The sequence below is a fragment of the Sturnira hondurensis genome, unplaced genomic scaffold (genome assembly GCF_014824575.4).
Source record: "Sturnira hondurensis isolate 20B ecotype Veracruz unplaced genomic scaffold, ASM1482457v3 Scaffold0001074, whole genome shotgun sequence".
Taxonomy (NCBI): domain Eukaryota; kingdom Metazoa; phylum Chordata; class Mammalia; order Chiroptera; family Phyllostomidae; genus Sturnira; species Sturnira hondurensis.
This window is the reverse complement of record NW_028073705.1, coordinates 5,745,808-5,771,089: the sequence shown is the minus strand read 5'-3', so window position 1 is coordinate 5,771,089 and position 25,282 is coordinate 5,745,808.

Sequence of the window (25,282 nt, the reverse complement as noted above, 5' to 3'; positions counted from 1 at the left end):
ATATAATACATATAATAATAATATAATTATCTATTATATAATTGTGTAATATTAATCACATTTTCTTAATTATATATTATATTAATACATAATAATTATTTATAATATTATATTATGGTACGCTTTCAACATTTGGTAATTTTAATTTTGCATTTGAACCTTTATTTATTTAATCAAACTGCATTAAAAAATTTAATTGTTGTTCAAGTACAATTGTTTTTATTACCCTCCTCCATGCCCCATCACCCCATCCATCCCCACCTCCAACCCCTAATCCCAGCCCCTGTTGGTTTTGCCCATGTGTCCTTTATAGTTGTTCCTGAAAAACGTTCCGCCCTTTCCCCCCATTATCCTCTCCCACCATCCCTCTAATTACTGTCAGTTTGTCCTTAATTTCATTGTCTCAGTTATATTTTGACAAATAACATATGATCTCACTTATAAGTGGAAACTAATCAACAAAACAAACAAGGAAGCAAAATATAAGCAAGCTGTAAATGTCTTAAAGCAAGAGTAAATTGTTGAAATAAGTATAAGATTTTTGAAAGATCATATAAGTAATGCTAGCAAGGCATTAAGAGAAAGATCAAATTCACTACTATTGAAATGAAAGGCTAAAATGAATAAATTTGAACAAAGAATAATAAAAATGAAGAGATTAGAGAAAGAGCAAAAGGTGATAAGATTAATCGAATAAAATACTTGATTTTTATAATCATATGTGGAAGGGTACAGCATGTAAAAACAGTCATAACTGTGAATATGATAATAAACTATATCTTGTTCTAATAGTACATCCTCTTCATATTTTCATTGGACAAAAGTTTATGTATCATATTCTATAGGCCATCAACTAAACCACTTTGATAGACTCTATTTATGAATTTCTAAGCTACTGTTTGATCACTTTCCTCCCTCAAGAGTATGAAGAATGTATTCCATAAATCTCATGCTTGAATGACAAATCAGTATTCCCCCAAACCAAAATTTATTACACTATTAAAAACTTATAAGTACTCATTCAAATCCACACAAAATATGCTACCACAAGTATAGTTGATTACACTAATACCAATTGTAATCATGAATTAGTACATTTGTAAATAGCATTGCTTGGTGTTCTGACTACACATTTCAATTCCTCCTTACCTAACATTTGTTGATAGGAAATCATGGCATACCTTAACAAATGCAGTTAGGAAAAAATTACACATTCTGCAAATACCTTTCTCCAAGGTTTAGTAGATCCTCTTGATTGTACTTTACTACAGAGTAGGTCCAAGGGTAAGATGTGTTTTTTATTTAGTGTCTTTACTTGGAAGAATCACTTAGTCATTTCATTTGTTACTGCTGTGTATGCTGTGAATGATACAAGTTAGCTTTAGGTATGGTTTTAAATAAATTATTTTTATGACTTTTGTTCTTATCCAATAAATAGTGAAAAGATTAAATTTCTTTATTAACCACCAAGGCACTATTTGCTTCTCTTTTTCCATAATACTTAAGAGTTTTTTGTCTTATGCGCTATTTCTGTGCTATCATCAATCAGAATTCCTTTCAGGTGAAGAGCACTTATCAACTCTTTTCTATTTTGAAATCACAAAATGCAATTTTATTACTTGATCGTCTCAGTAGAAAGAGTTACATCCTAAGATCTCAGCTAAAAAAGTGATCTTTGAATTGTTGGTTGGCATGATATTTGTACAATATGATATAACAATTCATACTGGTAACAGTATTTCAGTTATCGTTATTATATTATTTCATGCTCAATATCATATGATCTGCACTTAAATACATCCCCTGCATTTAATAGTTCTTAATGGAGCATCTTTTAGCTTAAGTATGGCTCATAGTCTATTTAATAGTAGACACAAAATCTCTTGGAAGCATACAGAATACCTATCTTACAATAAAATTTATTCATTCTGCAGTTATACATCTCATTCATTGGATAAATGTACACATTTAAACACATTCACTTATTCATATGCCAGAGAAGAAGAAACAGTAATAAACACATGAAAACTGAGCAACATCTTAAATAAGTTTACTGAAAAGAGTGATATGATAATGATTTAACAGAAAGTAATTTAAACTAAATTCTAAAGAAAGGTTTTTGGAAAAGGTGCCATTTTGTTAAGACTGATACCTTACAAAGAGGTTAGTAAGATAAAAAAAATTCTTAAAGTAGAGCATTTCAGATTAAACAAACAATTTATAAATAAATATATATGTCAAATAAATGTTTAAGCAAGCAATTAAATCAATATAACATAAATAATTCAGAGTAGGAGTTCTATCACTCTTTGGCTCTTAATTCCTTTTACAGGGTGTTTATCATTAAACCTGTATGGCAATAGGAGTATTTTGTTATTCCATCTGATATGGAGAAGGTAACAGCTCTCAGATGAGAGTGTGCCCTCTGATTTCTGATTTTGGTCTTAAGAGCTTTGGTTTTTCCCATCTTACTTAGACTGGTGTAACTATGAATCACGTCACCATTCCCTTCTTATTTTTTCCAAGTTTCTCTAAACATATCCCTGGAGGCACTCACAGCTGAAGAACTTTACTGGCTGCAGTCACTTCCCTTCACTTTATTAAAAGAAAACTATAGAGATATTTTATAGAATAATATATAGTCTTCAATTTTAGCAACTATAAAAATGTAATATATAAGCAAAATGTATGTTGATCAAGTGAGAATCATCCAACAAATGAAAGTTTTAGATGCTTGAAAATAAATAGATGTACTTTACTATGTCAACACATGTTGGGTGGCAAGCATAATTATCCAATAGAAACTAGAAAAAGTGTTTGATAAAATTGACCAGTCATTGTTATAGAATATCTCAGTAAACAAATAATAAAGGGACATTTTTTAAATTAATAAGGTACTTGTATACAGCATTCCCAGGTTATATCATGTTTAATGGTTTAAGACTCGATGTTTTTCCCCAAAATATGGATGGCTATTCTTAGCAATTCTATTCAACATTATGTGGAGATTCCATCCAGTGCAATAAAGAAAGAAAAATAAATAATAGGTACACATACTGAAGAGACGGAAATAAAAATATGATTTCTTACAAACAAAATAATGCTCTACTTACAAAAAATCATTAATAATCTACAGAAAATCTATGGCATTGAGGAAGCTCAAGATGGCGGCATAGGTAAACAAGGACTGTCTCCTCACACAACTACATCAAAATTACGACTAAACTATAGAACAACCATCATCCAGAACTATCAGAAATCAAGCTGAATAGAGGGGAGAGTGGAGAGAATTGCAGGGGAAAAGGGGAATGATTCACATGAATAAGTATAAAGGACACATGGACAATAACTAAGGTGGGGGGCAGGGTTGGAAATATAAGACAGAAAACTGTACTTGAACAAGAATTAAATTGAAAAATAAAATAAATAAATAAATAAAAATAAAAGAAATCAAGCTGAATAGAAGTCCTACAACTACAGAATTAAAGAAGAAACTTTGTCCACACTACTAGGAGGTGGACATGTGTAGTGGATAAAAATTAGGAGGGGTATCACTGGAGCAAGGGGTCCCATCTCCACACCAGGTGCCCCCAGCCCAGGGTCCCAGTGTCCCTGGGCTGTCCCAGGCAGTTCCTCTTAAAGGGCCTGTGCACAAACTTTCTCAGACTCATCCCTCTAAGCTCCAACACAGGAGCAGAAACTTAAAATGCATCAGAGACATATAAAGAACTGAGCTGTCTGGCATCAGGGAGAGACATGGGGGTCATCTTTCTCCCAGACAAATGTGCTAACAGAGGTCATTGTTCCTTTTCTGAGCATTCCTTCTACCCCAAAGAACCATGGAGTAGACAGGTGGGTGCCTTATCTGAGACTCCACCAACCTGGCTCATACTATTTGCCCTGATCAGCCGATTCCCTCAGGCTCTTTTTCTATCAAACTTTTGGGCCCACAACCTATTTCTGGTGGGTTTTTCATACATATAGTTTGTCTTGGCTCATGATTCAGATCTTCCTAACTTCTCTCGAAGAGCATCTGGCCTCAGTATGCCTCATACCTATTTTTAAGTGGCCCTAGGCTCAGTAGCAGTAACTAGCCTTAGTTTACAGCTTTGACTCATTTGGGCAATTCCAAGGACAGCACAAATAAGAGCCATCTGCAGATTTCTTTGTAGCTTATTTGGGTGGCCAAAGTCAGAACACAGGGGTGGCTGACCTTGGCATTCACCTCCCAGGAGGCCCCAAAGACTGCACACCCAGTGGATAGCTATAGGTCATGTCGGAGCACCACCACTCAACTGCCTCCACAAGCAATGCACTGAAGGGGTGAACTCAGTGGGCACCAGAGCTCTGCTGAAGTAAGGTCTGTTCTGTGGAGTGGAGCCCTGTACAGCCGATCCTCCATGGTGTCCAGAGGTTGACGGTCAGTGGTCACTGCCAGTCCTTGTAGCTGATTGACATGGGTTATCCCCCTGATTTACTGATTACCAACAATCAGTCAGTCTCAGCTGCAGGAGTGGTGTGTATGGAGCCTACACAGTAGTTGCACCTTCAACACCCAGCTTGGGTGATTAGGAAAGCTGTGCAACTGAAACCTATGGGACACTTACTACATTAGGGTACTCTTCCAAGCCAGAGAGTCATAATAGCTCTAACTAATATATGAAACCAAACACAGGGCTTATGCCAAAGTAAGCAGTCAATGAAACATGGCCCAACTAAAGGAACAAAACAAAACTCTAGAGGGAGAACTAAACACAATGGAAACAAACTGTTCTCTAGAGGCTGAGTTTAAAACTCTGGCTATAAAGATGTTCATTGAACTTAGGACCTCAACGACATAAAAAAGGTAATGGAAACCATTAAAAAATCCAGTCAAAATGAAGGATACATTAACCTACATGAAGAACAATTTTCAGAGACTCAACAGTAGAGGGAATGGAGCCATTAATCAAATCAGAGATTTAGAATGTAAGGAAGAAAAAACACCCGTTCAGAATAGAGAAAACACCCATTTCAGAAAGAGGAAAAGGAATCCAAAAGAAAGGAGGAGCCCTGGCTGGTGTAGCTCAGTGGATTGAGCGTGGGCCTACCAACCACAGGATCAGGGTTTGATTCCCAGTCAGAGCCCATGCCTGGATTGCAGGCCAGTTCCCAGCAGAGGCCTCACAAGAGGCAACCATACATTGATGTTTCCCTCTCTCTCTCCTTCCCTTCCCCTCTAAAGATAAATAAATAAAATCCTAAAAAAAAAAAAGGAAAAAGAAAAAGNTTAATCAAATCAGAGATTTAGAATGTAAGGAAGAAAAAACACCCGTTCAGAATAGAGAAAACACCCATTTCAGAAAGAGGAAAAGGAATCCAAAAGAAAGGAGGAGCCCTGGCTGGTGTAGCTCAGTGGATTGAGCGTGGGCCTACCAACCACAGGATCAGGGTTTGATTCCCAGTCAGGGCCCATGCCTGGATTGCAGGCCAGTTCCCAGCAGAGGCCTCACAAGAGGCAACCATACATTGATGTTTCCCTCCCTCTCTCCTTCCCTTCCCCTCTAAAGATAAATAAATAAAATCCTTAAAAAAAAAGGAAAAAGAAAAAGAAATGAAGATAGTTTAAGGAGCCTCTGGGACAACTTCAAGTGTACCAGAATTTGCATCATGGTAATTTGGAAGGAGAAGAAAGAAAGCAAAAAAAAAAAAAAAAAGGAAACATATTTTAAAACATATAATGACAGAACCTTCTCTCATTTGGAGAAGGAAATAGACATATAAGACCAGGAAGCAGAGGAAGTCCCAGATAAGATGGACTCAAAGAAGCCTACACCGAGGCACATAATTAAAATGACAAAGATTAAAGACAAAGAGAGACTCTTAAAAGCCACATGAGAAATGCAGGAGTTGCCATAAGACTGTCAGCTGATTTTTCAAAAGAGACTTTGCAGGGTAGAAGGGATTGGCAAGAAATATTCAAAGTGATGAAAAGCAAGGACCTCAAACCAAGCAAATCCAGCAAAAGCTATCCAGCCTCTATCCAGCAAAACTATCATTTAGAATTGCAGAACAGAAAAAAAGCTTCCAAGATGGGAAAAAATGCTAAATAAGTGCATCATCACCAAACCATTATTATACAAAATGTTAAAAGTTCCTTAAAAAGAATGGGAAGATAAAAATGCAAACAATAAAATGGTAATAAATATACATCTATCAATAATTGAACCTAAAAAAGAAAAATAAATGAATAAGCAGAAAAGAAAAAAAATCGTAGATACAGAGAAATTTTTGATGTCTGCCAGATGGGAAAGGTGTTGTGGGGACAGGCAAAAAAAGTATAGAGATTAAAAAATACTAATTGGTAGCTACAGAATAGTCATGGGGATGTAAAGAACAGCATAGGGAATAGAGTAGCCAAAGAACATGTATGCATCACCCATGAATATGGGCAACTGGGTGGGAATTGCCTGAAAGAAGAGGGGTTCTGAGTAGAATGTGTCAAAGAGGGAAAACTTGGGACAATTGTAATACCATAAACATTAAAAAAGTAAAAAAAAATCTACTAGGACTCAATAGCATATTCAGCAAAATCATAAAACACTACATTAATGTGTACAAATCCATTGTATTTCCACATATTAGCATTAAAATATTAAAAATAAACTAAAACAAATATAATTTACAATATCATCAATACAATAAAAGAGGGATAAAGAACAGCAAAATTTGTAAGTTGAAAACTATAATAATTTTACTGGAGATTCAAAGAAATCTTAAAAATTGGTGATATGTACCATGTTTTCTGTTTTCTGTAAAGATTTTTTATATGGGAGATCATGTTTCCTTAAAAAAGGAAATAATCAAAACTAAAAGCTGTGGTCTTTGTAATAGATTCTATAATTCTAAGATGTTATGTGTGTAATGTAAAATAAATGATCAATTATAGAACTTTCTAATTGTACTATTTCTTCTTTCCTTTAAATCAGAATTCTCATATAGAAAAATGGAAAAGCATATGGAATAATGAGTGGTTAAGCAAAAGCCTTCTAGTTCTGACTGTGAATAATTAGTTGCCAAATGAAATCACATTTTGTTTTTAACATATAATTGTATTATCATGTATTGATTTATATATCTATATGTCTATATATAGACACATATATCTTACTATATAATATATTATTATATATATAATATATAGACACATATATATTCTCTCTCTATATATATATATATCCTAACTCTCTTTAACAGAGACTATAATTAAAATGAAATACATGGAGAGTGTTCTGAACTTACCTGCAAATTTATTTTTATAAAAAGTGTAATTTATTGATTATGCTATTATAGTTGTCCCATTTTTTCTTCCGGTTATTCCCCTTCATCCTGCACCCACCTTCATTCAGCACCCTCCCCCTTACTTCATGTCCATGGGTCATACCTATAAATTCTTTGGCTTCTCCAAAATTCGTATTTTTTTCATCTGGTTATAAGGGTGTTTGACTTACAGAAACTCATAAAACTATATAATTATTGTATTTACTACATTTATATATTTTTAATAGTGGGAATAAAAATGTCTAAAGTTTTCTACCATAGTGAATAAGACATACTATCAATTACATGCTTCCTGTATTTTTATTACTACATTTTCCCATCTGACTTAATATTGAAATAATTCATGTCATCAACCTCTGAGCTGCAGAATGTGTCCTGGTGTCCTGTAGACAGTAGAGGAATCCCCTTGAATAAGATTGCCAGAGGTGACACCAAAGGGTCACACTAAAACTAATGACATGCCAATAGACACCATAAATTCTAAGCATATTTGTCTTTATATATTGGGATTTTTTATTTGTAAGTAATAATTGAGGAACTACTAATTTGGACTAATCTATTTTCTGTGAATTCTAAGAGAGAGTTAAAACACTATATCTTCTCTTTCTTCAATGGCCTAATATCCATTGAATGTTACCTTAGCCAACAAATAAATTTAGAAATTAGAAAACTGTCCACCCCCAAAGCAAAGTAAAATCAAAGAAATACAAAAAAGGGCCCTGGCTGGTGTGGCTCAGTGGATTGAGCACGAGCCTGCAAATCACCCAATCATGGTTCCATTCCCAGTCAGGGCACACGCCTGGGTTGCAGGCCAGTTCCCAGCAGGGGGTGCAGGAGAGGCAACCATACATTGATGTTTTTCTTCTTCTCTCCTTCCTTTCCTCTCTAAAGATAAATAAATAAAGTCTTTTAAAAAATACAAAAACGGACTGTGCCTAATAAATCCAAACCTGTATTGAGAGCCTATAATGAAAACTCATTTTAGCTATAGGCCCTTTTAACCAAACCAAACTTCCTTTTAAATTTATTTTTAGATATGTTTTACTAAAAACTATACAAGTATAACAAATGGGCTTAAAATAAAAGTATTATTTTACAGTGATAGGTACCCATAATAATGTACAGTATAAAATGTGTAAAGTATTCCATGTTATGATTTGTCTGGATAACAGTAAACACCTTTATAGCAATGAAATATAGGTCTGAAATACAGGCAAAAACTCTAGGTATCTGCCTTCTTTCCAGATACTGGAAAATATTTCTTGCCCTAATAAGTCTTGCTAATATTAAGTCAGAGGGAAGCATTTGCTCCAGAATAGAAATTGTTTTACATTCTTATAATAGAATAAATGTTGTAATACAGCAAATAGACATATTATTCAATTTATAAATAGATTTCTAAGTAAGTATCACAGTAGAATGAATTGTGGGGAATGGATTATAAAATATGACTCAATTTACACCACCAAAATGTGTATTTCTTATCCCAAACTATTTTTATTCTAAACTAGTAACTCATTTGTAGCTCATTAAAAACAGCAGGGTTGGGGGAGGAACTGTCAGTGTTTTGAAGCTGTATTTCCTTGAGGGATTAAATTTACTTCTAAAAAGCTGGCTTGCTTAAATTTCTGATTTAAACATTTGAACAATTGTTATCATAACTTTGTCTTTTACCATTCCTGTCTGCAGTGCTAATCTCAATTCTGGAAGCCTTAACAATTTAACATTCCAAGTTCTATCAGTTGGTAAAATATATAATTAAGGATGGCAGCAGGAAGTGTTTCTCAGAAAGGACTTAGTAATGAATTGGAATTGTCCAAAATTTTATTAAACTTAACATGTATCTCTCCTAAAATATCTGCATGCTTCAGAAAATGTAGATGTAAGTTCTGTTAATATATTCACTTATAGCTAAATCGATCAAAAATAGCAATCATTAAATAATGTGCTTTCTATATAGGAATTATAATAAATGTAAATTCTCAATTTTGACATGTTTGTGTTTTCTAAGTGTCCAAAGCCTTCATATGTTTTCAAAGAAAGTTAAAACATTTATTTGTGGGAAGATTAAAACATTCATTTATCAAATATAACTTTTTACTGAATCTTTTAACTGTGATTCTTTGAGGGGATTTTACTAGTAATTTATAAAAAGAAGGATCTTGCCCTGGCTGGTATAGCTCAGTGGATTGAGCACAGGCCTCTGAAGCAAAGGGTCATGGGTTCGATTCCCAGTCAGGGCACATGCCTGGGTTGCAGGCCAGGTCCCCAGCAGGGGTCACATGAGAGGCAACCACATATTGATGTTTCTCTCCCACTCTTTCTCCTTCTGTTTCCCTCTCTCTAAAAAATAAATAAAAAAATATTTTTAAAAAGAAAGATCTTGTTTAAATTTCTGAGATCAAAGATACTGTCTATAAGCTCTAAGCTCCTTTAGAAAAATAGAGGGAAACATTGAAGTGAGAATTAGAAAAGTAGATTTGCAAGGGGGCATCCACAGACAAGATATATGGTCCTCATGGATGGGCTCCACAGCATGCACTGTACTTCAGGAATGTGATGAGTAAAAGAAAAGTCTGAATGGAGAAAAATGTACACAGACTATTGTTTCTAGCAAGTCAAATATTCATTCAGACTGTGATTCTTAAAAACTTCAGCATTGTGATGGATTTGGGGAGAAAACACTTTTATGTTTTGTGAAAAATACTTCAGTTTGGCAAATAAAAGAGACAATAAGCTAAAACATATGTCTGAATTCGCAGAAGTCTTGCTGTATCCTGACCTATTAAAAGACGAATCTCTGCCCGAGACATTTCTATCTCATATCTTTTCCAAAGGAATTCATTAGAGTGAGCAGCAACCAAATCTAGTTGTAACATTTTTTAACTCATTTTTTAACAGAGTAATGTGGTGTTGACCATACTGTAAACTACAAGGGCTTTAAAAAAATAAGGTCAGTGGATTTTTAAAATTTATAGCCAAAAGAAGTATATATAAGATCAATATATATAAGGTTTATTCGTGTGTTCTTCTTTTATTTTTAAGCCTTTATTTTGTTTTTAAAATGTATTTTGTATTCTTTATTTATTTGCTATTTTTTTCAATTTTTTATTTAATTATTTTTCAAGTACAGTTTTCTGTCTATTACTCCCATCCCATCCCACCCCCGTGCTCCCTCCTCCCTCCCATTTCCACCCTTCTCAGTTGTTGTCCATGTATCCTTTATATATGTTCCTCTAAATCCCTCCCCTATTTTCCCTGAAATTCCCTCCCCTCTCCCTTCTGGTCACTGTCAGCCTGTTCTCTATTTCAGTGTCTTTGGTTATATTTTGCTTGCTTGTTTGTTTTGTTGTTTAGCTTCCTGTTAAAGGTGAGATCATATGGTATTTGTCCTTCAACACCTGGCTTATTTCACTCAGCATAATGCTTTCCATTTCCATCCATGATGTTGCAAAAGGTAGGAGCTCCTTCCTCCTATTTATTGTGTTCTTTATCCAGGAGTCACATCATACATTTTTAGTTGCTATATGCATTTCACAAAATATAAAAAAATAATATTTTACTGAGAGTCCTTAATGAAGGTATCTTTATAAACAAAGTGAAATTAAAAAAAGAAAATGATTTTTTTGTTTTTGTTTTTTTTTTAAAAAGAGCCAAAAACATATGCTGGAGGAAAAAATGCCTCTTCAAGAAATGGCGGTAGGAAAATTTGAAATCCATGTGCAAAAGAATGAAACTAGACTGTGGTGTGTCCCCATGTACAAATTAACTCAAAATGGATCAGAGATCTAAATATAAGCTCTGAAACAATAAATTATATAGAAGAAAACATAGGTACTAAAATGATGGACCTTTGAAGGGAACATTTCATGAATTTGACCCCAAAAGCAAGGAAAGTATAGGCAAAAATAAATTAATGAGACTATATCAAACTATAAAGCTTCTGCACAGCAAAACAAACTGCCAACAAAACAAAATGGCAAGCACCCTAATTGGAGAAGATATTGTCAAGCAACATCTTCAACAAGGGATTAATATCCAAAATATATAAAGAACTCATACAGCTCAACACCAAACAAACTATCCAATAAAAGATGGGCAGTCAACTGAACAGACACTTTCTCCAAGACAAACAAATGGCCAACGGATATATGAAAAGATGCTCAACTACACTAACTATTAGAAAAATGCAAATCAAAACTACAAGACACTAGCTGAAACCTGTTAGGATAGCTAATATCAACAAGGTTGTGGAGAAAAAGGTACCATTGTTCACTGCTTGAGAATGTAAATTGGTACAGCCACTATGAAATATAGTATAGAACTCCCTCAAAACATTAAGAATAGAGTTATCATATGGCCCAGCAACCAGTCTTTTGGATTTCTACCAAAAAAATTGAAGACATTTGTTCACAAAGACATGTGCACTCCTATCCTCATTGCAGCATTATTCACAGTGACAAAGACAAGGAGACAACTAAAGTGTCCTTCTATAGATGATTAAATAAAGAAGATGTGGTATGTATGAATAACGGAATACTACTCAGCCATAAGAAAAGATGAAATACTGCTGTTTGTGACAACATGGATAGATCTTAAGAATATCATGCTAAGTAAAATAACTCAGTCAGAAAAAGCTAAGAACCATATGGTTTTACTCAGCTGTGGGGTATAATACTGAAATTCATAGAGACAGACAACTGTATGGTGGTTATTAGAGGGCAAAGGGGTGGAGTGTAGTAAGGTTTAAACAGGGTCAAATAAATAGTGAAGGACGATGATTTGACTTTGGGTGGGGGGCACACAATGCAATATACAGATCATATATCATAGAAATGTACACTTGAAACCTATATATTCTTCAATATCATCTCAATATATTTATTTTCTTCAATTTAAAAAAATGAGCCACCTTTAATGAGTACAGGCCTAATTAATCTTAGTTCTCAGCTGTACTCAAATCTTCAATGAATTAAGTAAATTCAACATATGTAAGGTGAGAAATTATTCTAGCAATATATAAAATTAAAAAATATTTTACTAAAAATTATAACATTGATGCTTAATACCTAAGATAGTTTTAGGAATGGAACACAACAAGAAAGTATTATCATCACATAGAATCAAGCTTTCTTTTATGTGAAGTAAGAAAAAATAATGCTTACTTATGTTTTAGGTAACAAAAAGAAAAAGGCATGTGAGGTTTACACAGATGACTTGTCAAAACCAATAAAGAAATAAATATTTTGTAGAAAAATATTATTTTTCATATTTTATTTTGAAATTGTTACAGAATGGACCCATGGGGGTGAGCAATATACTATTACCAAATGGATCCTTCTCTTCTTCTCCTAGGGTCCCCTTGTACTAAGTTCCACCTTGCCGGCCACCAAGGAATGATGTCTCTCAATGCCAGAGATTGGTGAAAAGAAAAGTTTACTCAAAGTTTGTACATACTCAAGAGTAATAACTTAATGTCTTCATTGAGATCCCAAAGTCTCTTAGAATTCCCACAAATGCACATAGCCCTTCTTTCCCCCTCTGCCCAGTCTGGGATAGAAGTCTGTGGCTCAGGGGACCGCTGGCTCTATCCAGGGCCAGGTGCTTGGCTGGCTGGCATCCCTCAGTTCTCAGCACCATCAGCTGTGTCACCACCACGATCTCCAGTTCTTAATCCAAACCCATGTGTCACCTTCGCATGGCCCACCAGCAACAGTTTTTCACCCCTTTCCTTCTTGTAGCATCTCTCTTGCATTCTTACAAACTGCTAAGAGAGCTCTGCATCACTGTGTGAGAGCTCTGCATGAACATTCAAAGAACTATGAGGGCTTATTTTGAGTCAGGGTCAGATAGCTTAGGGGCCATAAAACTTTTGGGAAACAAACTCATTTCATGCTTGGACCCTTATCATTTAAATTGAGGGTATTAGCAAAGTTGATTTCACAGGATTTTATGCATTCTTTCTTAGGCCTGATTGCTCCAGGGAACCCTCCCTTTCCAGAGCTGGGTTGTACTGCCTTCTGTCATTGTTTCAGGCTTAAGTCAGGCAGGGGAAGTAAGGCAGCCAAGAGATTAGGAGACTTCTTGCAAACACAATGAGGACTCAGGCTATGTCAAAGCCAAAGGGGAAGGGTCCATTACCCCCTTTTTCTATAGCCCCCCCATGTCCTTCCCTGAGTGTCCTTTCACAGCCATGCCTATCTTAGGTTGTCCCTCCTTTGAGGAATCTTATCTGTCATTGGCTAACCAGTCATTGGCTAACTAGTTGTTTGTCCAGGACCAAGCAAGGAGAAGAAAAGGGGGGCAGAGATGACACCCCTACAAGGAAGATAAGCTTTGTTTTCTTAATGGCTTATGGTTCCAAGGCCTTTTTACTCAGTCTCAACCATGGGAGATTACAGCTTCTAAAATCAGGCAGGGGGGTTCCCAACACATCGCTGCTATATCTTGTTTCCCAGCTTTCTACCTGAGTGGCAAAGGGAGCCTCAAATCCATGTGGTCCCTCCAACTCCAAGCTCTCAGGCAAGCGCTGTAACCAGGGGGAGTTGCCTTCCAGTTACATCTTGGGTTGAAGTCACTACCATCTCCTTGGCTAAAAGTATGGCCACAGCTATTTAACATATTTATGAAACCAGTTAAAACTTATAGATATGTTAAATGACCATGCCAGAGGTTAGTTACAAGACTATCGTTGCAAAACAACTCTCAATGGCCTTGCTCCATGTGTCCCATTCCCGAGTGCAGACTTGTAGGGGTGAGGACATTCTATAGTTTTAAATATTTCCTGGACACCCTGAGTCCTGGACCCCATTACATTTCCCTGTTTGGGGTCCCCCTGGCTGCACCCTGTTACAAAATGTATGTCAAAGAGCATAAAATGTGTCTGGATGACTGTTTCTCAGATTCACCACAGTCCTGGATCAGTAGTACCTTTGTACTTAGTACTAAACTATTGTTGGTTGTGGAACTAGTTCAGAGCCTCTTTGTATTTAAAAAAAAAAATGTGTGGTTACTTTCAAATCTTTCACTACATGGAAGAAGCACCTATTCCTAGATTTTATTTATTTTTATTCTTCTACAAAACATGAGTGAAATGTTATCTAGTTCATTTATTTGCAGAAGGTTCCATTACTGGAAACAATGTCATATTTTGTTTATAATATTATGTTTTAAGGATTAAACGCATAAATTAGTGGATATTTTTATGTATTCCTACCTGAGACACTACCAGATGGTACTGTGCTTGTCTGGGTTAATAATTTTGTGAGAGACCTGGACTCACAGCCAGACCAATACACCACTGACTAGGAGAAAATAATGTAATGCTGAACCGTACATAAAAATCACAATTGGCACTTTGGTAATTTAAACAAACATCTGCTTTCTTATATCATGTTTATCTGATACACACACACACATTTTTCTGATTTGATCTAGTTATAAAACTGAATGTAAGAGGGTAATTAAAAATAGGTGTACTTGAGATATCTGATATGTGTGTATATAAATTCAAATATTATATAGACATCTACCAATATAGATATCAACTGTTCCTATATATGTGTGATTTTTTATATACACATATAGACATGCACCCATGATATACATTAGAGTACAATTTTTTAACTTATTTAATTATTTTCCAAGTACAGTTTTCTGTCTATTACTCCCATCTCACCCTGCCCTGTGTTCACCCCCTCCCATTTCCACCCTTCTTAGTTGTTGTCCATGGATCTTTTATATTTAAAAGATATAAAAGATGTCTTCCTCTAAATGTCTTCCTCTAAATCCCTCCCCTATTTCCCCTGAAATTTCCTCCCCTCTCCCCCCTGGTTGCTGTCCTCCTGTTCTCTATTTCAGTGTCTTTGGTTATATTTTGCTTGCTTGTTTGTTTTGTTGTTTAGGTTCCTGTTAAAGGTGAGATCATATGGTATTTGTCCTTCAGCACCTGGCTTATGAGGGAACTGGAAAGCATTATGCTGAGTGAAATAGAGTACAAAATTTTAAACATTTCTCTGAGCTCTCTCCATTTGTTTCTTCAGCCTTCACTGATGTTTCCTCAGCTTAACTAAGTCATCAACGAAACACAATTCATGGGTCAGTCCCCAGCTTTCCAATTGGGAGTTCTTTTATTTGCTTTGTAAAAACTTTTCCAGACACAGTTTCTCATTGGCAAGTTTTTAAAAGTTCAAATGTTTGTATTCTAGTAAATGAAAAAAACTTGCTCTCTTTTTTTCTCTCCCTCCCTCCCTTTCTTCTTTCCCCTCTCCTTGTCTGTTTCCTCTATTTCCTTCCTCCCTCCCTCCTTCCTTCCCTCTCTCCTTCTCTCTCTTCTTTTTTTCTTTCTCTTTCTTTCTTTCTTTCTTTCTTTCTTTCTTTCTTTCTTTCTTTCTTTCTTTCTCTCTCTCTCTCTCTCTCTCTCTCTCTCCTTTCTTCTTTTTCTTGCTTTCCTTTCTTTCTTTCTGCAGTGAGGGAGTTGAATATACACTCAATAGCATCTATGATTTTTTGAAATTTCATTGGGCATAATTGTTATCCAAATCTTAAGTAGTACAGGCCTCAGGGATTTTGTTTTAAACCTTTCTCTTCTTCCATCCCTTCATCTTCAAGTCTCTCTTGAATTTTTGAGCACTAAAAACACAGGTATGAGAACACTGTTAGTGTACTACATAATAACTGCTGGCATATTTTTTAGTTCATGGAAAACATTTAACAAGAATACAAACATCACAAGAACATTTTAAACTTTATGTTGACTAGTTAATTATACAGAGTTTCTTTACTTTGCAAAATATTACATAAGTGATTTGGTTAACCTCACAGATTTTTCAAGTGCACATAGTTTTAATTACCTTCTTAAGTTCAGTTTTATGACTGGATCAAATAGAAAACCACTATATATTATTGAAGCTTTACAGAGGGCACAAAAATCATTTGTAGTGTTAAGCACTTAATATTTGCATGGTAATATAAGTACAACTTAAAAAGGGAATTAATCTTTAGATAGACACAATGTTTTCTGAAGGCTTTAAGCTTATGAGGGCTGGTTACGAGAATAAATACCCTAGGTTTGTTTTAGGGTATCTGCAATTATTAGTTTCTGCTTATGGTAGGTTAAACTAATAGGTTTTTATACATGAAGGCTTACATCATATTACACATATAACACCCTGCATACTATGTGCTCTAAATTATATATGTGTGTATGTGCACATGTGGATAATCATGTGTGTGTGTATGTGTATATATGTATGTGTATATATATATACATATCTATACATACATACATATATATATATATACATATCTATACATACATATATATATATATATCTTACTTTCCCAGTCACTTGAAGGTTTTGGTTAAACTATATAATAGGGAGAAAACAGTACTATGTATTAAAAACTTTTATCTAGGTAGGTTTTTTTTAAAGGAGCCTTTAGAAAGTGCCATGTATAAAGGACACATGGACAAAGCCAAAGAGGGGTAGGATTGGGATGGGAGGTGGAGATGGCTGGGGTGGGTGGAAATGTGGAGGAAAAATAGAGACAAGAGTCTTGAACAACAATAAAAAAATTGAAAAAATAATAAATAAATAAATAAAGTGCTCTTTAAAAATATCTGAAGAATTTTCATTTATTACAGTTAAGGTTCAAATTTGTACAATAAACAGAGGAAGTCTGTTTTAATAATTGAGAAATGACATTACTTTCAAGATTTAAAATTGTAATTAGAAACTCTAAAATTCAGAGACAAAGCAGAAACATAGCAATATATTTTGTTAAATATCAGTTAATAGCTCTATGGTCTGCTACTTGAAAGATCTGGCAGACCTGGAATATCCTTTCCAGGGTACTGTTTCTATCTATTATTTAAAAAGCAGAAAATATATTTTGGAAATATTAATTTAGCATATACAAACTGGTTAACAGGGAATTAAGAAATTACTTTGGTTTTCTGATTTCTGTTTAAAAGTAAAAGGAAGCCCAAATACAATTGTTCAATAAATATTTCAAGTGGACAAATGACTAGAATAATGCAGCATATAATCCTTCAGATCTACTAAGCTACATTCATTCTTAGGTGTGATAATTTCTGCAAAAAAAAAAAAGACTGTAAAACAAAGACAAAGAAGATTATTGTGGGGGAGCTGATTTTGGACCACTTTAGAAATTGCAGGAAGATGACAATGTTAATTTTTGACTTGATAAATCTCTTTAATGTCTTCCATTGCTTGGGTATCTACTATACTAATATAATTAAAATCCCATAATAAAATACTGTGTGGTTAATGCTGCCCTTATTATTAGAATTTAATAGATGAGAACACCTGAAATTAGCAAAAGGTCATGACATTTCAGAACCTTTATCTAGCAGGAAAAATAGCCATGATGAGAATACTGGTTGCTTATTTTTTCTTTATTTCAAACCCAGCATTCTTTCCTCCTTTCAAGAGGTATTTATGGCTTTTTTTTCTGAATTTATAAATAATCATCTTAAATATTTATTTTGTTTTAAAAATAGTATGGCATGTTTATTAGAAATGAAGATCTAAAACCACTTTAATATTCTTTTATTTCAAAGTATATTTTATTGAAAAACTTCCAAATATTGCATATGATGTTTAATTTTTGCATGACCAATTCCTGGTGCTCCATTGCTTGTCCCTTCCCCTTCTTTCCCTATTATCTCCTTCTCCCCTTGCCTCTGGCCATTGTCAGTTGGTTCACTATTTCCAAGTCTCTGGTTCTATTGTACTCATTTGTCTGTTTTGTTGATTAGGTTCCACTTATAGGTGAGAACACATGATATTTATCTTTCACTTAGCGTAATTCTCTCCAGTTCCATCCATGTTGTTGAAGGGTAGGAGTTCCTTTTTTCTATTATAGTATTGCATCGTGTAAACATACCATAGTTTTTTTATCCACTCATTTACTGATGAGCACTTAGGCTGTTTCCAGCACTTGGCTTCTGTAAATAATGCTGTTATGAACATTGGAGTGCATAGTTTCTTCTGAATTGGTGTTTCAGGATATTTTGGGTATAGTCCCAGAAGTGGGATCACTGTATCAAAAATCAGTCCCATCTTTACTTTTCTGAGAAAATTCCATACTCTTTTCCATAGTGACTGTATCAGTCTACATTCCCACCAACAGTGTACTAGAGTTCCTTTTCTTCAGAATCTCACCTGCACTTGTTGCCTGTTGATTCATTAATGATGGGCATTCTGACCTGTGTGATGCAGTAACTTATGATTTTAATTTGCATCTCTCTAATGGCTAGTGATGTTAAGCATTTTTTTATGTGTCTATGGGCCCTCTGTGTGTCCTCCTTGGAGAAATGTCTGTTCAGGTCCTTTGCCTATTTTTTAAATTGCATTTCTTGTCTTCTTGGTGTAGAATTGTGTGAATTCTTCTACAATTTGGAGATCAAATCCTTGTCTGAGGTATCTTTGGCAAATATGTTTCCCATGCAGTGGGGTCCAGTTTTTTTAACTATGCCACAGCTTTTTAATCTGATACAGTCCCATTTGTTTATTCTTTCCTTTATACCCCTTGCCCTAGAGGATGTATCAGTGAAAATATTGCTGTGTGGTATACCTGAGAATTTCCTGCCTATTTTTCCTTCTAGGATTTTTATGGTGCCACAAGGGATTCATCCTAGGGATGCAAAGATGATACAATATAATACGCCACGTAAAGAATACAAAAGATAAAAAACATGATTATATCAATATATGCTAAAAAAGCATTTGATAAGGTACAGCACCCATTTATGATAAAAACACTCAGCAAAGTGGGAATAGAGGGAGCATTCCTCAATATAATAAAGGCCATATATGAGAGAACTACAGTCAATGTCATATTCAATGGGCAAAAGCTAACAGCTTTCCCCATAAGATCAGGCACAAAGGTACCCACTTTCACCACTTCTGTTCAACATAATATTGGAAGTTCTAGCCACAGCAATCAGACAATAAAAAGAAATAAAAAGCATGCAATTGGAAAGGAGGAGGACAAGCTGTCATTGTTTGCAGATGACATTATAGTGTTTACAAAAAATCCTATAGAATTTACTTAAAAACTAGTTGACTTAATAAGTGAATTTGGCAAAACAGCAAGGTACAAAGTCAACATAAGAAATCAAAGGTATTTTTGTACACTGACAATGATGTATCAGAAACAGAAACAGAAATTAAGGAAAAATATCATTTGCTATAGCAACAAGAAAAATAAAACACTTAGGAACAAACTTAACCAAGGAGGTAAAAGACTTGTACTCAGAAAACTTCAGAACACTGAATAAAGAAATTAAGGAAGACACAAATAAATGGAAGCATATACCATATTCATGGATTGGGAGAATTAACATCATTAAAATAACCTTACTACCCAAAGCAATGTATAGATTCAATGCTATGCTTATCAAAATACCAATGCCATATTTCACAGATATAGGACAAATATTTCAAAAATTTATGTGGAACCATAAGTATACCCAAATAACCTCCACAATTTTAAGAAAGAAGAACAAAGTAGGAGGAATCACAATATTGGACATCAAACTATATTACAATGCCATGGTAATCCAAACAGTCTGGTACTGGCAAAAGATCAGACACATAGATCAATGGAAGAGAATAGAGAGCTCAGAAATAAACTCATGTCAATATGGTCAGTTAATATTTGACAAAGGGGGCAGGAACATAAAATAGGGTAAAAAAAGCCTCTTCAATAAATGGTGTTGGGAGATCTGGATAAGTACATGCAAAAAATGAAACTAGACTATAAGCCTACACACCATACACCAAAGTAAACTCAAGATGGATAAAAGACTTAAATATAAGGCATGACATCATAAAAATAATAGAACAGGCTTTATGAGCTTCATTACTATACAGAAATTTGGTCTTTAGAAATGGGCCTTGTGATCATTATTCCCAGATTTCATTTACAAGTCCTTCTATAGTCCAAAAAATATTCCTTAATTTATTAGATTTAAAGTGAAGGAATAATAGAATTAATTATAAATAGTAACAAAATGCTTATTTTTACATTCTTAGGAGAATTGCAAATCATTCACAATTAATATAAAGTCTTAGCTGCCTAGAGAGAGCTCTCAGTGATGAGGGTCCACTCTGGCAATTTCCTTAACCAGGAATATTCAATTCTGTCCCGGCCAGCTCACCTCCATGAAATATCAGCTCCTTTGATTCTAAGTCACTCATTCCATTACATATGTTCCTCAATTTCAGCTGAATTTTTCCTGCCATTCACATAGCTTATAGCTGTTCTTTCTCCTCACCACCTTTCCTTCCTAAACTATTGAATGATATTACTAACATGCATGCATACATACATATATACATACATATAGTATATCTGGGTTAGTGTTTATTCTTAGGTCATCTACATATGATTGTTTCTGCCACAATAACTTACTTTTAGGTCAATATTAAGATATATATTTCTAGCCCTGGCTGGTGTAGCTCAGTGGGTTGAGCGCAGGCCTGTGAACCACGGGATCGCGGTTCGATTCCCAGTCAGGGCACATGCCTGGGTTGCAGGCCAGTTCCCAGCAGGGGACTCACGAGAGGCAACCATACATTGATATTTCTCTCCTTCTCTCCTTCCGTTCTGCTCTAAAGATAAATAAATAAAGTCTTTAAAAAGATATATATTTCTAGCATAACTGTTTCTGAGGAAATGAAATTTAAATGGTGGTGAATTTTGACTATTGATAAAATAGTTGTCTATTTGTTGGTAAGCTTCATATCAGTTGATAGTTTTTTAAAAAGCATGACATATTATCCACTGAAAATTTTTATCAGATATAGGACTCATGCTTGAAAATTATGTAAAAATAGTAGGTTCAAGGGAATAGTTCCTATTAAATGACAAGTTAAGTTCACTAAGAGGAATAGTTGACCTGTCTTCTTACATTGCTAATAATAATGGAAACTATAAGTAGGAATACAACAATTAGCAGCAGGTCATTTTCCCTCTTTTAGTCTATGGGTTCAGAATGGAGAAAAATGGAATCTAATGAGCTAAATAAAATCAAAAGCATGGGCACAGGTAACAGGTTGACACATTTCAGAAGGTAGGGGGGTGGAGAGCACTGGACAAAAGAAGGTGAAATGATTAGCCAAAAGAACATACACTCAGCCTGTGGATACAGACAGTAGCATGGGGAAGGCCAAGGAGTGGTACAGGGGCTAGGTGGAGGTGGGAAAAGGGTGGAGGTTGGTAATAGGGAACAGCTGTAATAGTAAAAAAAAGTCAGTGAGAAATATTAAAAGTTCAAAGCACAGAAAAGAGGAAGAAAGAATAAGAAAGTAAAATCCACAGATTCTGTTACCTTATTTTAGTTCTTCCAAATTCATTACAATATAAATGCCATATTCTTTAGGATCATGGAAACAAAAAATGTTATCTTAGAGAACGTGTGAAATATTTTATAGGAAATTCAAATAAAGTTCTGAAAAGTCTCTAGGATTAGCATCTTAATTACTGACAGACCTTGCAGAGTTACACCAGAATCCAAGTTAAAAGTCTTTTTTGTTTTCTTTAATATTTTATTTATTTATCTTTAGAGGGAAAAGGAAGGAGAGGGGGAGAGAAATATCAATGTATGGTTGCCTCTTGTGCATCCCCGGTTGGGAACTGGCCTGCAGCCCAGTCATGTGCCCTGACTGGGAATCGAACCGCGATCCTTTGATCCTTTGGTCCACAGGCCAAGGCTCAATCCACTGAGGTACAGCAGCCAGGGACAAAGTTGTTTGCATCATGACAGTCTTTCCATGTAGTTCAAGTTCATTTTAATTAAAAAACTAATTTTATTAATAAATAATTGTCTTCATTTCATTCTACACCTAACTAGTAGAATATTTTCTGGAAGAAATATAAATTTAGTTTTAGGTAGCTTCACTGTGAGGTTTCTATGCAAAAATATTCAGTAGGAATTTGAATAGATCACTTTAATTTTATAATTGAAATCTTTCTCCAAAGTCCTTAACATGTCCATGATATTGAAAACCACAGACACTAGTGAGGATGTCTGAGGGCAGAGTTAATGCAAACAGAGTGACTGGAAGAGTGCCATAAGGAACTCTTCTTTTAATTATTTTAGAACTCTAAATCCCTAGGACCTAGAAGCATGTTTCATTATGAAACAATGGATGAAATAATTATAATCCACTAAAAAAAGGAAGACCCAGCATATAAAAATATGCAGGGAAAGATGGAAGGCAAAAGAATACAAGTAGAGTCTAGTGTCACCAAATCCAAAGAAAGAAAGGCATTCAAGGGGAGAATGACAGGGTAAAGTGCTACCAAGATTCACATGGTGAACTTGAACAATTCACTCTGGATATACTGACTTCCAGAACCTTAGTAACGTAGATTTGGGTAAAGTAGAAGTAAGAACAAGATTACAGAAATAAATGGTAATCCTGGTCTGAAGGTATTTATATTACAATGGGAAAAGAAAAATGAAAAACTAAATTAACTATTACAATAGATTGAGACAATGCTACAAAAGATAAAACACAAGGTACTGTAGGATTCATAAAAGGACTTTTTAAAGAAAGTGATGTCTGAGTTGGGTCTTGAAGACCAGAGTGATAAACAGTAGTAGTATAGTTATAAGTGAACAATAAGAATGGTTACTAGTGCATTTTAGGTACTAGAGGTACACACACAAAAATGAAATATGAACTCAAGTGTTTCTTTAAAGTATTCATTTGTATGATTAATCATAGAGCCAAGGACTTCCTGGCTTTCTGGCTTACCCCTTACTGTTCCAGTCAATTTTTTTAACTGAAATAAAAATGTAGCTTTATTTCTAAAGTTTCTGACTAACTTTGAGTTGTACCCAATTAACATTTTCTTTACATAGAAAGGAAATTATATTTGAAGAAGATTAATGTCTCCCAAACTTATGAAAATCAATGTAAACAAACACATGCTTTATTTAGGCTCTTAATATATAGATATATAAAATCATGCAAAGATAGTGAGCATAAAAACAGAAAAGAAACACATGCTAATGCAACACTTGTACATTTTAGGAATAGTGTAAGTGGTAATTAGAGAATTTTTACTTACCTGTTAGAGTTTGTGTTAAATGGTTTTCCCATCAGTTTATAGTTACTGGCTAAAAAAAGAAAATTTAAGAATGACCCATAGTTATGAGAAGGATGGCTATTTTAGCAATGGTATCATTATTATAGAAGTATGGGATACAACAGTGGAAAAAACTTGCATTTATTTTAAGGTGAGGTAGTAAAACCAATTCATAAAAAATCATAAGTTGGTAATGGATAGAGAGAAATGAACAAATATTTCTCTCTAACAAATAAAATGTAAGTTCTACTTGAGAATCTAATCAGCAAATATCATTGAAGTGTGCTTATAAAAATAAGTAGATTACAAAAATATATTATATAGACTATATATATTGGGCACACATTTAAGTATTTATGTATTGAATTTGATATTAGAATTACAACTGTGGATTTGAAGATGGTATGCTTTACATATATTCAACAGGACTATGTAATTTTTCTGTCCATCAGCTGTGCATTGCTTAAAGAAAGTAAATATCTGGCTTCATTTACAAAGAAAATCTTTGAGTAAACATTAGAAAGATAAACAAGAAACGAGCATTTACAAATGCTTAGGTATTTCTAAACTCCTAAGCACAGAAATGAGAAACTGTGACTCTCATGTTCTAAGTCAGTCACAAATTACTGTTATTTTCCACTCCAATCTGACATGTAACAAAAACCCAGTATTCCAAGATCAAATGTTTATTTTAGAATACCTAATATATATAGCACTTTACAAACCCAAATCAAAAAAGTCAAACTCTATGCTGAGAAAAATTTACATGTGGCCGATGAGAGAGAACCACCCATCTCTAATAGAAATGATTGTAGATAATGGGTTTGGGTTACAACTTTTGAAAGACAAATGAAAGACTTAAAACTTAGAACTATTTTAAGGGTAATAAAACAAAATAAAACAGAAAGTTATTATTATTATAGATATATTACTATAAGTGATACCAAGAAAAAATACACAGAGATGAATGAGTTGTATTAAATTTAATTTTTAGAAAATTGAGAAACATATGATGAAAAGACATGAAAAAACATGGAAATAAAGTCTGAGAATTTTACTTAACTATGAATAATGTAGCATGATTAAAATATACCAAAAATTCTATATATTTATGATAACTTTCTGTCAATTAAAAATTATATACCTGAGATTTTGAAGGGAGAAAATTATCCAATAGTGTCATGCAGTCATCAGATCTTAAGTGGAGTAATATGTTCGCTTCTAGGCAACAGACTGTTTAAATAATTTAACATAATATAAAAGTATTAAAAATTAAATTCAGTAATTGAGTTAAATTAGCTGCTTTTCACTTAGGCAGATTAACTTTATTAGTTGCAAAGATGTATAAAACAGAATCTTTATTCATATAGAACTTTTTAATGAGGGACAGTAGATATATAGACAAATAACTCTTCAGCATGTGACCAATTGTTGTATAAAAGATGTATACATCAATAGTGAATATACTTGACTCCAGAAAACACAATACATGCAAAAGTAACTGACAGTGCTATTATTACTAGACTTATCCCCCACTCTATTATATTTTTTATCTTCGTGAAGTGCTGGAATGGCATGAGAACAAACAAAGCTCAGTTGGTATTATGAAGTCTTAGTAATTGAAAAGGCTCCATAATGCTGGCAGTACTAAGGAAGTGGGCAAAGCAAACATACGTATTCAAAAGAATAATTTCATAGATAATTGCATATCTTTTCTGAGAACACTGCATTATTTTCTTAGTTCATAGTGAAAACTTACTTATTTCAAAACATCAGGAATAATTAGAAGTGCTGTCCTACAAATGCAAACTTTGTCTCCAATTTGGAGCTGTTT